This window comes from Epinephelus lanceolatus, chromosome 17 (assembly GCF_041903045.1).
Source record: "Epinephelus lanceolatus isolate andai-2023 chromosome 17, ASM4190304v1, whole genome shotgun sequence".
In the NCBI taxonomy this organism is placed as follows: Eukaryota; Metazoa; Chordata; class Actinopteri; order Perciformes; family Serranidae; genus Epinephelus; species Epinephelus lanceolatus.
In genome coordinates this window covers 17,520,139-17,535,419 of record NC_135750.1, presented here as the reverse complement: position 1 = coordinate 17,535,419, position 15,281 = coordinate 17,520,139, and the positions used below count along the sequence as shown (strand labels likewise).

Genomic DNA, 15,281 nt, shown 5'->3' with positions numbered 1-15,281 from the left:
AGGTCCATTTACCATCTTTTAGCAGAGAAATTATTCTCTGTTTCCTGCCCAGGGACTACAGATGAAAATTAGCTTGTGGCTAACTCTGGTGCAGCTAAGTGGCTGTGCACTGTAAATAAATAAAAAAAAAAATTCTGAAGTGGATGCTCCAGTTAAAAAAGACACTTGGCTTTCAGAGAAAGGATTAAAGCCAAAATATTTGACTTCAAGAAAGCACTCCTGGCACAGAGAAGATACACCAAGCTCACCTGCTGGCAAATGCCATAAGCACACATCAACAGTGCTTGCATACACTACCAAAAAGGGGAGCTGAAAAAAATCGGCAGTCCAGCTTTAAGTACTGGACAAATTAAAATATTGACCTAATGATGGCACTTGATAAAAGGTCACCAAACTTAATATAATTCATCCTGAGTTGGAACATAAATGCAACAAACTTTAATGGCAATCCATCCAGTAGTTGAGATATTTCAGTCCGGACCATGCTCACGAATCGATCGACAAACAGACCAACATCACTAACACTTTACCAAATGATGCATCACACTGCATCACCACACCATGAGCCAGCATTACATGTTGATTAATTGGTGTTCACCACAGTATTGTAGGTACTGGGATATGATGCATGGTAAACAAACAGGAGCCTCACTACACAACTCTACTAAAAGCAACTGAGATCTGCATTGATCTGAAAAATGGATGATTTCTAAATTATTCAACATGCTCCATCGGTGACACTGTATGGGGGACATATTCGTGGATATTTGCCAGACATAATGCTTATTGAACTATGATTTCTGTTCTGGAACAATAGCAGCAACATTGCTAAGTTATGCATGACAGCAGACTTTGAGTGAGACATGAGGAATGATGTTAGAAATATGGGTAGCATTTGTACCGCAGCATTGTAGTGTGCGTTATAATAAAGGTAAAGAATGTTGTGTTCACAGAGGCATCTCAAACAATAACAAAATATATCAAACAGATAGCTGCATCCAATCATGTCTCAGTTTCTTCACAAATCAATACAGCCTCAAAGACAGATCCACATTTTGTGCTTGGCACAGAATAGATGGCATGTTTTGTACACAGAAAGATAAAAGATTTTTTTTTTTGTTTCCAGGGAGAGGAGGAACAAAGGCAGCGCAAAAAAAAAAAAAAAAAAAGAATACCAGAAACAGCCACCACTTCTATTGTCAAGTGCCAAGGAAAAGGATGGGACGAGAGCACAAACACATGTCAGTAAAGTGTGGCAGCAGAGAGGAGAGGAGAGATGAGAGAGGAGATGAGACGAGGTGGAGAGGGGAGAGGAGTCGGAGCTGGAGGAGATAAATGTCTAGATTCTGGGTTTAGAGAGATAACAGCCATAATGGTAGACACCCTTAGTACACAGAGGCAGTAAAAAGGATGAAGCTGTGCAGTCTGGTAAGGCGCTGCTGTATCTTCAAATGCAGCTTGCTGTATTTTTATATATGAGGGAGGCTTTGCAACAAGGCTGCTTTTGAAAATACACTCATCATACTCTTAACAAAACATATTGCAACACCTTTCTATCAAACAGCGTGTCTGCGGGTATCAGACACTTACATTTGAGGCTTTTTAAGACCTTTTCATGATCTGTTTTTGAACAAATTTAAAACAGATTTTTGGAGAAATTGTGTTTTTGTTATTCAAGATTTGCAGGCAAGTACAAAGGTAAGTATAGTATATATGTAGGCCAATGCAGAGGTAGGTTTTGTGTAGGAATATGATTGTAAGAGTGAGTAGGTTGAGCTATATTTTGCCAACAGGTAAGTGCAAGGGTAAAGTAAAAAGACGGTATTAGGTTTAGCGGTAGGTTTAAAGATTCGTAACATCAGAAATGTGGACTTTGACGAAGACGAGCAAGAGTCATTTGACAAAAAGAAATTAAAGATGGATAAATTAATGCAAATGTCTGCAAAGACTATGAAATTTAAGACACTTTCACTCCCTGAAAACTACACTCTACCTAACACTGGAAGTGCTATGGTATCTTTATCTCCTCCTCTCAATCCTGCTTACAGGTCTCCGATTACTGTCTGCTACATGGTTAAGGTCAAAAGAATCAATCTAGAAAGGAGACACTGTAATTATTAGATTATTTCCCATTAACGGATTGCATTTCAATTGATTTCCTGGAACATAATTGACCTGGTCTGTGGTCAGATGGATTAATAAAAGACTTACACTTCCAAGCAAAGCCAGTGTGATCTGGTATCAGTTGACCCGTCAGTCCATAGCAGCCATGTGATCCCTGTTCCTTTCTTGGTTGGACTTATTGTGGGGGGGTTTCTACCCTCAGTCCTTCGCCTACTCACATCCTCTCTGAGACATCAATAACAGCGCTGGTTGAAGAGATGACTGAGGTCAGTGGTGGGGCTTGAGGTCGTTTTGAGAGTTTAGACTGGGATCAAGGCACAGGGGATCATGGGAACCTGGAAAATTGAGCAAAAAGAAATAGTAAGAGATGTATACAAGTTCAGCCAGAGCTATTCAACATATATTGTTAAGCACAGGCAGATTTCCCCTGACTCACTACTTGAGGCTGACTCAAAGAAAAAACAAAATATCCTTGAAATGCATGAATACACAGCAAGAGAAGTGGAATGAGGGGGAGTTTGCATCTGTGCACAGCATGTCTGCGAGAATGGCTGCATTTAATCAACTGGGTGTGGATATGCAACCATTCCTACCGCACACGTCCAGCGTTTGTTTACTGTTTACTGCAACACCCTCGGCTGCAACTTGTACAACCCACTGTTGCAAAGCGAAAACATTACAGTAACAAGCTATTTATCTCCAGCCATGCAAAACTAATCCTCCCCAAATTAGTCTTCCAGTGTTTGTGGTACACATGAGGAGTTTGCACACATTCACGCGCTTGCTTCCGACAGTATAACTGTAAGAGTCACCTTCAGATCTAATAACAATAAACATGAGAATGGTGTTCACAATCAATGTAGCCCAATTAAAGATATAACTAAACACAGCCGCAAATTTGCCCGCGGATGTAACTGCATGAAAACCATTGCATGAAGTATGTTGGAATTAATTCCTCCCTCTTAACACAAAGACTTGACTGTGATGTTATTCTATCGCCTTGCTAGAGCCTGAGAAAGAAAGCATGTCCTTCTTGCCCCCTCACTCCTACACTCCCAGAGTCCCACTGCCCACAGGTGTGAGACACAAAGCCATATTGTTAACACTTGGCTGCTGTGACGCAGCCGAGCAGAAAGCAGCGGAGAAGAGGTGAATTAGTCACCAGACCCAGCTGGACGGGCCCACTCAGTCTGAGGCGGGATGAGGGAAATTAATGAACAAGGTATGGAAAACACCTCATTTTCTCACGTACGGTAGGAGCTGTGCTCAACTTTTCCAAATGTTGCAAAGTCTTTGGCGTTTGAACATAAACATGTTTGCCACTAAAAACACCTTTAACCTGAAGACTGTAAATCTGGTCAAAAGATCCTTCATGAATGAGGCTTTAAAAATCTGCTCTTTTACTTCCATAGAGTTGGGGGACTGGTGAGAAAAAGCTAATTCATTGTTAGAAACAGAAAACAGGTTGTGAGAATAGTAGGTGAGAAAAACACTAAAATGGTCCATGGGCCTGGCACAATTTCAGCACTGCTCTAGGTGGCAAAAAAAGATTTTTGCAGAAGTATATTAGCAGTCTTGGAACCCGTCCGCTATTGGTCTGAATACCAATTTAGCTTCTGGAGGTAACAGCCAACAATTTGGGGGTTCTGGTGTAGCTAGCTGATATTCATCCATCCATCCATTTTCACCTGCTTATCCAGGGCCAAGCAAAGCATCCCAGACATCCCTCTCCCAGCAACGCTCTCCAGCTCCTCCTGGGGGACCCCAAGGCGTTCCCAGGCCAGGTGAGATATCTAATCCTTCCTGCATGTCCTGGGTCTACTGCAGGGCCTCCTGCCAGTGGGACATGCCCAGAACACCTCTAATGGGAGGCGCCCAGGAGGGATCCTGATCAGATGCCCGAACCACCTCAACTGACCCCTCTTGACGCAAAGGAGCAGCGGCTCTTCTCCGAGCTCCCTCCGGATGTCCCCCTATCTCTAAGGTTGAGCCCAGCCACCCCACTGAGGAAACTCATTACGGCTGCTAATATCCAGATAACAGACATTTAGGCTAAGACCTCTTCTTCGTGTTTCCTAGACTACATTTGGCACTGTTTTAAATAAAATCTTAGCTTTCATAAAACTTGCATTGTGTTCATCTGACAAATAACCGAGCACAGTTCAGCTTTTAAAATCTCATGACATGCTGTTTTTTAGGTCTCAACAATGGTGTTGTAGCACTGAACACTACGCACATCACAGGCACAACATCTTTATAAAAAATCTGAACACTCACAAGACTGCAAGAATTCAAGTAATGTATAATTTCCCCATACTATCCAATTGTGTGAGGTGATTGTGGTCCTTAAATTAGAAGAATGTGCACACAGGAAAAATGTAAACCTCTCTTTTCATTGCCTTCAAATGCACAGTTTAAACCTGCAGTCATTCAGTGGTGATGAGCAACACTAAAATCAAGTAGTCTGTTTACTGCTCCATATCTTGTCTTTGATTTACAGATCATAGAGATTCATGCACACGCAGTAAGTATACAAAACAGAAAAATCCAAACTGATGCAGCAGAGTCCTCCTGACTTATAGGGGATTCTGCCCCACCATAATGTAACTCAATAATGTCTTTTACAGAGACTCCCTGCCTGGTTAACACCCACGTCTTTCAAACTCCACACCCAAGCACAGGATGACTCAAGTGATGTCATTTCAGTAATTTTCCCAGACTTTCCCAAAGCTCCTCCTAAACCACATAAGACATTATACAACTGTTTGCAAAGGCGGTGTAGCTCTCCCTGTGACTAGTAAGTTGACAGTGACATGTAAAATTGATGAAGGTTTTCTTTGAGGTAACATGCCTCCGACATAGATAAACATGGCTCCAGTGTGTCTGATTGAAACAGCAGAGTAACAAGTCACTCTCTGCTCCATTTATTCTATATGTGGAACTCGTAAATGTACAGAGGGCACAAAAAGGTCGGGGTAAAAAAGAGGACAAACTGTCACAGCACGGCTCATGTGACCTTTGACCTGACCCACAAACTTAAATCTTGTTACTGAATCTGTCAGTCAAAGATGAATCACAGAGGCAGAAATGGCGCTCTTCTCTGGATCTGAGCACATTTCAGCTCCCAGGTTGAACAAATCGTTCTACAGTGGGTTTAAAAAAGTTTAGTTACCATGCAGGGGTGCAATATATCAATAATAGTCAGTGTGCTACAGTGAAGTAATAATACATGTTGAATAAATAGGCAATGTAATATATTATTACTAATGTTAAGAAGCCTGTGCTAAATGATAATAGGTATAAAAAATGTATCAAATATGCTAAGTTATTCATACTGTATTTCACTTGCGTAAAAGTCATTTGGGAGACGTTTATGAAACCGTCGTCATCTTTTCACACAGAGTATTGTTCTCCTTTCAGCTGCGTACATTCAGTCCAAAGGAGAAGGAGACTTGCTCACGGCATACGATTACTGCAGGCACAAGTGCTTCCTTTCTGTGGCACTCTGTCCATTGACTAAGAGGGGAAACATGCAGGCCATTAAAGTTTTATGGGAGTGCAGTCATCACCCAGCACTCTGTGGTTCAATCATTAATTCATACCAAAACAGGCAACATTAAGTATTGTAGCAAAGCATGGCTGTGAGGTTAAGTTCTTTCTTTTGATTAAAACATTAAATGGCACTATTGTTGTCTTATCTTATTATTCTAATCATGATGTGCATGATCAAAATATTTGAAACCCATACCCAAATCTGACGGGTGCTATTCACAATCTGCCACATATTCACTGGATTCAGTGATTCTAGCTATTCATGCTACTTCCATGCTGCCTTTCTGACACATAAATCTAATATTGATGGCGTCGCGTGGCTTCCTGAGATGATGAATCCGCCGTTTCATATGTAATGGGGTAAACTACTGTGGGTCTTCAGAGAGCACAGATGCACGCAGTAACCTTCATTCATGATGCTCAATGTGGAGAGTGAGCTGAGACTGTCAGTGCTTGTCAAAGTCAAGGAAGGATCCTTAAATGACAGCAATTCAAGGATGCTATGTCACCAAATGTCGCAGAGGGATCCTTCGAATTCTGCAGAGGAACGAGACAATTGTTCAAAAATGCCTGTTTGTATTCTCAGTGCTCTTCAAGCAACCACAACCTGGTGCACATGATGCTTTAGTCATGTCCCCGGACTTGGACTTTCAGTCATTTCACCTCAGCAGTCCACCAAAATCTGCTTCTGAACAAATTCTAGGCAAGAAATGAGCAATACAATTGATGAATCCTCACTTATATCTACAAGGCCGAATTTAAAACTTTGCTCTGACATTTGTAATGCAAGGACACAGATGAATTGCTGTTTTTCAGCCGTGCTTTTCTTCTAAAAATGGCGCAGAACAAGAGCAAAGCAATGGATTGCTGATGGTGCAAAATGCATTTAAATGAAAGTTTCAGTGTCCTTGTACATTTGTTGCCACTGTAAATTTGGGAAGTAGTAGTAAAGGAAGACTGCAAGAGGAACCGTGTGTTTTGTCAAGTCAGATTGGGAAATTGCATTGTTTGTGAATTTGATTAAATCTGTGAGGCTGCCTGCTGAGAACTTATCTAATCACTAAGACTAACTGAGATAGAGACAACTGTGTCCTCTGCAAAAAAACATTAAAAGATACTTCTTAGTGTTCGTGTAAAGATCGGTCACTTTGAGGCTTCATGTAACTCCCTGCTACCACAAGTCCTGACATTAAGGGACTGGTCTACTGAGCATATCACAGCCTGAGCCTCGGACACCCACGCTTTAAAATAAGTGGCTACTGCCGAGGGAAATAGCTGAGAAATATTATTTTTATGCCTTCATCATATCAGAGGATGAGTAGAGTAATCTCCATGCTCAAGTTTGAGGACTCTGAAAATGACACTTCTGGGCCACAGTATAGGTGAAGCTAGGGACAAGAGATAATAATCATCGCAATTACAGCTTCAGCACTCATCTACTCTGATACTGCAGCTCATCCAAGGGTGACAAGTTTGGTCCTTTCACTGGAGTCCAGTGTAAGTGGACGGAAACTGTAACAACTGTGAAACACGCAAACAGTGAACCAACATTCCAGTCATGACTATTACGTACTTAAATACGTGATATAAAGTCATTGTTAGGTGTGATATTTTAAACTATATTCTGATCCTGTAGCTGCATTCTCCTTTGTACGTAATGAAATTGCTCTTTGTGTTTAAGCGCAGTAGCACGTTCATTAAAATGAACAGTCAATTTCCTCCTTCTCTATTAGACAGTGACCACACGAGCACTTCCTGTTCTCGCAGCAAGATACACCACAAGTCATAGTTTACTTATGAGACTCTGACTTTGCACTTCAAGTGGCTACATCTCAAACAGATGTGTATCAAAGAAGCATGATAAACTTCAGTGGTTTTTGCAAAGGAGGAACTTTTTGAAACTGGGTTGTGATGATGCAGCGGATGCTTCTTTAATAAAATGTGCATGGATGTAGTCACTTAAGATTGTAACAGAGAAGTGCATCCCTGGCCTACATAGCAGCCTAGATGCATATATGAGGAATACAACCAATTTTATCCGACACACTTCATGATCAAGGCTGAGGTTCAGTTCTATGGACGGATTCATTTGTACGGCCATGCCTCTTTTTTCATTAACAATCAGTGGAAATGGTGACAGGCAACAGACAAAGAAGGCAACGGTGACAAAAGTTACCACAGTTCAGATCTGCAGACTATGAAGGATAATTACCCATTCACCTTATGAAACATTTATACGGCTAAATTAACCTCTTATTATCCTGCATGGCTGAACGTGCCAGCCGAGATAAAAGAGTGTAATCAAGATAATACAGTGTTAAAATATAAATCAGTTTGTATAAAAGCTTTGTTCCTCTGTACAACTCTTCTCTGTCTTAAAGGGGACCTAATATGTTTTCCATATTATCTGTCATATATTTACATAATAAAAAATGTTGGACGTTCACATTAAACATGGCCTTGTGAGCAAAGACCTCAGACTTCAGACCTTTCTGGATACTCTGTTTCAAACTTCTTATTCTACTTTTAAAACTGGCTGCCTGTAACAGATTTCTTTATATGACTATCTGCTTCAGGCAAGTTACTGCATGTGTTTACATTATGTAGCCTACACTGCTACATGTAGCTATGTGCTAACGTCAGGGAAACATGCAGTCTTGGTTGCCGATGTTATAAAGGATAGATCACACTCCTGCTGGAACATCAATGGTTGGGAAGAATTAGGTTTAGAAGCTTTTAGTGGTGGCGGCAAGGTGGTGTAGTGGTAAGCACTTTTGCCTCACAGCAAGAGGGTTCCTGGTTCAAATCCTGTGCAGAGTTTGCATGTTCTCCTGTGTCAGCATGGGTTTTCTCCAGGTTCTCTGGCTTCCTTCCACAGTCCAAAGACATGCAGGTTAATTGGTAACTCTAAATTGCCCATAGGTGTGAATGTGAGTGTGAATGGTTGTCTGTCTCTATGTGTCAGCCCTGTGATAGTCTGGCCCCCTGTCCAGGGTGGACCTCGCCTCTCGCCCAATGTCAGCTGGGATAGGCTCCAGCCCCTCCGCAACCCCCAAGAGGAACAGCGGTTACGGAAAATGAATGAGCTTTTCTTGGTGATTTTTCACAGTAAAAAGTGACGCTATACACAGTCATCCCCCAGCTGCAAGTACACTGCTACATGTAGCTGCATGCTAACACAGAAGAAACAAGTTATTTTGGTTACTGATGTTGTTAATTTCCCCCTGATTTCACTTTATATTCCCACTGGAACGTGTTAGAATGTGAAGAATTTGTTTAAAAACTTTTATCTGTGATTTTTACCACAGAAAGTGCCACTATACTCCATTACAGTCATTTCCCCGGCTGCAATGATGTTGCAATGATACCTCGAGTGCAGAAACGAAACATTAAGGCATGTGAAATATTGAAGTACAAACACAAAATACGAGTATGAATCCCAAATGAGCATGATAGGTCCCCTTTAAATTTGTCAGTTTGAAGCATAAACTCTCCAAAACAACTTAACTGGTTTGAGTGCACTCCAACATGATTACAAAAAGGAAGAGGTGTTACTTAACTTTTTATATGCTAGGATAGAAAAATGGATTCAGTGACCTACTGTGACTGTGTTTGAAGTTCAGATACAACATTTGAGAGGACATTTCTAGACTTACACTTGTGTAAATGTCTCAGCTTTTAAAGCCATCACATAGTCACATTGGTTATCTTCCACCTCCACAACCTCATCTCCCCCATCTACTCTTTCCCCATTCTTCTCTCAGGTGTTAACTAAATACTAATCTCATACCTGAAGCGCTGAATTAGGTTTTATGAATGTCATCTGATAGAGCATCTATGGCAACCTCTGAATTATCCCTCAAGCAGATACACGTCATTTTAAGCAAGAGAAACAGATCATGTTGACTCAACAGTGACTCATGTCTTTCTACACAGGCTGCTGTCATATCAATGTCCTGCATTCATGTGTCAAAGTTTACATAAACTGCCCACCCATTCACACCCACGGCTACGCTTAACCAATTCAAAACAGGTCTCTTTGAACACATCAGCATCCTTCTCACCTTAGGATATTGAAAAGTCATCATCGAGAAATTAATCTTCAAATTAGCATGTGTCTAACTATAACTCGCGTATTCCCGAGGTGACAAAGATGTGGGCGATGTAGCCCAATATTCAGACTGCGGATGAGGAGTCTGAGGTAATTCTAAAATTAACATCAGCTTTTAGGCCATTTAATCAGGGATGGAGCTGAAGGTGAAGTTATTGTGAATGAGGTTATGGTGAGTGGGGGGACATTTATAATTCACGTGTGAACACATGGCATTTCCACCAGCTTCCCATGCTGCAAGGATGATGACATCTCATTGTCACATTATTATCATACTAAGAGCAGAGCCTGTGCTAACCAATCACAGCTATGAAAATGCATCTGTATTACCTTTGTGTGTCACATTCATGGGTCAGTTATTGTCACTGGTGCCTGAATGAAAATGCTGCAAATATGATGAACTGCGAGAATGTGTGAAATGGATGAAGGAGCCAAAAATGTGACCTGAATATGCCTTTGTATCAAAATAAAATGTTCTCTGGAGTGATATCAGAAAACAACACATGCTGTGTAAGATAGAGCAGCCAGTATGACTATGTGCAGTGTGCAGGCCTGTCTAGTAGCTACATGTGTACTACGTGTACTCGCCCCTCTTTGCATTTTCTGTCTAGACCAGTGAGGATGCTGCATATCCAATGCGCCCCATCCCCATAAAACCTGATCGATATGAAATCACCGATTTCTCAGATGACTCTAAAATGTATGTAAAATCAATTATTGGTAGAAGAGCAAATAATCACATGGGGCATCCTGGTGGTCGCGGGGCGTGTGGATTTGCTCCACTAACCCATATTTACTGTATGTTGTCTACAGAAATGGCAGACGGAATATCATGTCCAATCCCTGTGGCTTGCGTGCTGTTTTTTCTCTGGAGATGTGTTGTTGCTTTGAGCGAAATGCAGTATGGTCTAATTATAAGGGAGACGCACGTCGGCTGTTACATCCCAGCAGCTACACTGAGTACAAGGAGAGGTTTTAAAAACGATGTTGGGTACACAGTCCACAGAAAACAGTTGGTGTTTACGCATAAATACGCAGATGGAAAAAAAAAGTAGCCCGGCTGGTTTTCACTGCTGTTTTTCCCCCCCTCTCCTCTTACCTTGGATACTCCGCGATGACCTCGCCTCACACAGCGGCGCAGCGGCTGATGATGTCGGCTTGTGTCTTTCCTTGCACGCCGGCCTCTTGTGTTATGTCCTTTGGAGGATAAGGCAAAACGCATGGAGTTTTCGAATCATCTGATCGGAGGCGAATAACGCGTTTATGTTCCCCTGATGATCATGTTTCTCTGAGGATGATGCGCTTCCCCCCGCCTGCCTGCCTGCCTGCCTGAGCTGAGCTGTGTTATGGCAGCCAGAGTGGAGACTGGAGACCCTCCCCCGGGCGCAGAGCAGTGTATCAGGTGGACACTCAGCATCCCCTCACATTCCTGCATCACCGGACGATAAAGGGCAAGCCTGTGCATAAAAAGCCTCTTGTTATTTTTCCTCCCTTATGGTAGTTTTTACGGTTGACATTTTAGCACGTGACATTTGTTCACTACATTAAGAGATGCTTTAAGCTGCAACACTCCTGCAGGGTTCCTCTGGGGGTTTACATTATGAATTCACACTGACCTTATCAAAGTTTATGGTGTTATTTCATGTCATATGATGTTACAAATGTGTATGCATGTGATGCTTTTCTGTATTTTTATAGCCACAGATCATTTCAATTTTTATAAATAAAAGATACACGGTGCAGTTGAGAGTGCCTTAGGTTAGCACATCACAAAATCACATGGACATAATTTACAGTAAAAAGGAACTGGCCAAAGGTTTTACTACTTTCAGACCATGTATGTGAGTAGAGCCACCTGCTGGCAATGATGGACCTGTCATGCTGCCTTTGTGTGCTCACAAAAAGTTGGAAATATAATGAGCAAACACCAAAATAAGGCTATGATTTTAGACATAAGAACCATGGTGACAGCCCATGGAAGAGGTGTAAAACATAATAATAGGCGTCAGTCTAAGTTTGGCATCGCTGGAGAGTATTAAAACATTTCTTTTGTGTGCTTTGTTGTATTTACTTTCTGCTTGCATGTCTTTATTCTACTGCTGCATCACATCTACAGTCACATGTAACCAGGAAATACTTGTGCACAGCATGTGGTTTACATGTGTGACTCATAAATCAAAAATATGAGCTCTAAAGCGGAACTTGAGGGCAGTTTTCTTCAACGGCATCTGTGTAACAGCTCCTCTGCTCCCAGGATATGCAGCCACATATGAGCACGTTCATGTCTGCAGAGGCTGTTGAGTATAATACATTTTTGGGGGGCATTGTTTGTGACGGCTAGAAAATGTAATAAACAAATGTGCTTCTTATGCAGCAGGCTGTATAGGATAATCCTCTGGAGGTTTATTGACTTTCCAAAGACATGAAAACAAATCATTTAGTGTAACTGGGCTGCTTTTGCTGACCTCTTGTGGAAGATACATTGAGTTAATGGAGTGATGCAATTAGGGATGGGTATGGTGCTGCCAAGTGAAGACATTCATGAGATGGGACGGATAATTTACAAGTGATTATGTAATGTCTCGGTAAGATCTGAGTTCCATACATTTAAAATGTAGCTCAATGAAAAGTGAAAGTAGGTGCTGCAGATTCATCCAAAAACTCGATGGAGGTCATTTCTTTGTAAAAAAAACAACTTTATTTTTCATATAGCTAATTGAGATGCGGCTGCTGTAATGACCACAGAGAGGACTGATGACAACACTTGAACAAGATGCACAAAAGAGTGAGTGATAGTCCTTCAGCAGATCTTCCTTTCTCAATTGTTTTTCCAGTCTGACTGGATCATGACCAACTGGCCCCTGGAAGACTCCCGCACCATGTAGTGGTCATATGGTTTTTATTTTTCAGTCACTGATGTCAGAACGCTGCCTGTAACCCGGGCCAATCTAAAACTTTAAATATCGAGGGGGAAAACGAGCGGCTCCTCCCAATTTGGACTGATCCTCGTCTCTGCTGAAATCTGATTGGCTCAGTCGTTATCATCGTTAAGAGTTTACACCTGTGCGAAGTTTTTTGAAGTAAACGTCATTAGCGGAAAGGGCGAAAGGCAAGAAGACTGGAGCTGAGGAAGAAATGTGTGTTGCAGAGACATGACAAGCTAAAATGCGAAAAAGTGAAACTAAAATTGTGAGATGTCAAATGCGCCAAATTGACAGATGTTTTCCGTGATGAAGGGGCCAAGGTTGCAGATGACTGTTGGACTGCTGCGCATTGACAGGTAGGAGTGTCTCCATTTACCTTGGCGTTTTGAGAAGGTATAGGCCTGTATACCTTGGTGCTTGGTTGTTTGTGTCTCCACAAACACACTTTTATTTGTTATGTTTGTATGGGACTGCACTTTAGTTTTAATTATGCATTGAAAAACATTAGAGTATTTAAGTGCGCATATATAAATGTGAGCATTTGTAACTGTTTAGGCATCCAGTGGACTGACTGTTGGAGTCTGGTACTGGTGTAAGCAGTACTTAGTATACTGTGACTTAATGCTCACTGAGGCTTGTCTGGACTAGTCTTGTTTTGATTCAGTGCAGTGGTGATGTGCTTACACAACCTGGGGGAGGCAGGCGTCAACAAGTAATCCTAGGTGTCTTTAAGGTCTTCAATATCATCAGATTCTCTTTCTACCACAAAAATGTGTGGTATAAAATGTTGAAATTACTGCCAAAAAATTCTCCAATAGGCCTCTCTATGTCGAAGTCCTTGGCTAAATTTCAGTCCTAGTCCATCCCTGATCATAACTCTATAGACTGTACTAGCCATTTGATGAGTGAGCTGTGTGGTTGTTCAGGGCATATGCAGTTCCTTTAAAAGTTTTAAAATGCCGTAAATCAGTTTTAGAAATATAAGGCCTTAAAAGTCATTAAATAGTCTGATTTTTGCCAAATTATTTCAGCTCTTCTGCTTCAAAGTCCACAATTTTGACTGTTGGCAAATGAAGATTAAGACTAACTCACTTAAATAACTATATTCCTACATAAAACCTACCTCTGCACAGGACTACACATAATACTTGACTTTATACTCACCTGCCATGCTTGAATAAGAAAAAGATGATATCCAAAAATTGGTGCTGATTTTATTTTGGTTAAAAAATAATTTTGAAAGGGTCTTAAAAAGCATTAAATGTAAGTTTCTGATAACTGTAGACACCCTGTTGTTCAGTTGTCAAACCATTTGATTATTGAAATTCTAATATAAGAGTCAGACAACACAAAAATATATTGTGATTACTCGACTACATACTAACATTAGTTTTTGGCATATTTTTATGCTGATTTACTGTCTTGCAAACTATAAAGTGATTTACAGATTATATAATCATGAGTCATAAATCTACGATAACTCTAATCTTTCACATTTCAAAAACAAAAATGTATTAGACTCTACTGCATTTATTACACACACACTTCAACAACTATCTAAAGTGGAAATTGTCTCAGACACATTTACAAGGACTGAGATTATTATCAGTAAGGGAGTCTGTGGGAAAATACAGTGCAGAGCTCTCAGTGAACTGAGGGATATAAAAGCCAGAACCATAAGGAATTTTTGTTGGAGAACTAAGGACACAGATGACAAAATAATGATAATAAATTATGTGTCAGTTATGGAGATTTTGCAAGAAAATCAGTGTTATTAAGAGTATGAATATGAGTCATCTGGTATTTAATCCTGACGAGTGTTAGTCAGTGTTTTGTGGTTACTAAACATATGATTAACTGAAAGCAGCATTTCAGGTGATTGGAAATAAATTCTGCCTCTTCAAAAGTTGCAAACATGGAGCGCGACTTCTGTTTAACAGCCAACACTGTAGCAACAAAAAAGCAGAATTTCCAGTCCATTTATTTCGTTGCTGTATCACTGGTTGTGAGTTATCAGCTAAAACTCAGGCACATTTTTAGTGCTGGCACATTTTCAGTTTCAGAACACAAGAATCCAGCCAGTCATCAGCGTCATTTGAAATGAACATTTCTTGGACCATGTTTCTGCATAAATATGCATCTTGAAGAAGTGTGTTTTGGTCTGGTACATATGCACAGTTTGTGTTTGGGCTCACTTTCTTGCTGCATGTATTCTGTGTGGCACCAGTAGCACATGCCACATTTCAGCTGGGGGCAGTGTTGCTCTATAAATACACATAAACATGTACAAATGCTATGCACTGTGTGGTGGTTCATAAAGTTTACTGTGTGTGTGCCTCTGTGTGTGTGTGTGTGTGTGTGTGGGCCGCAACGACTCAGTCACTTACCTAATTTACCCCATCATATAATTGAATTATTTTAGTTTCACTCTATACAGAAGTCAAAAAGAACTCCAGCCGTCATGCTCATCTCTAATTAACCGAAATGCACTGTGAATCATGTGGATTGCTCGCCCAGCTGAAGTTAATTGTCATGGAAGAAACACTTAAGCCTGCTTAAAAAAAAGAAAG

At 40.9% G+C, this 15,281-nt stretch overlaps 1 protein-coding gene across 1 annotated transcript in view; it reads right to left on the bottom strand.

Annotated features, from left to right (window-relative positions):
• The window catches only part of LOC117248518 (receptor-type tyrosine-protein phosphatase epsilon-like), a 34,200-nt gene extending 23,072 nt beyond the window's left edge, over positions 1-11,128 (bottom strand). The window contains exons 1-2 of the mRNA XM_033613677.2: positions 10,887-11,128; positions 2,212-2,459 (exon numbers count right to left, since the gene is read on the bottom strand). The gene's annotated coding sequence lies outside the window, so the exon portion shown is untranslated. The remainder of the gene's footprint in view (positions 1-2,211; positions 2,460-10,886) is intronic.
• Between the last annotated feature and the right edge of the window lie 4,153 nt (positions 11,129-15,281).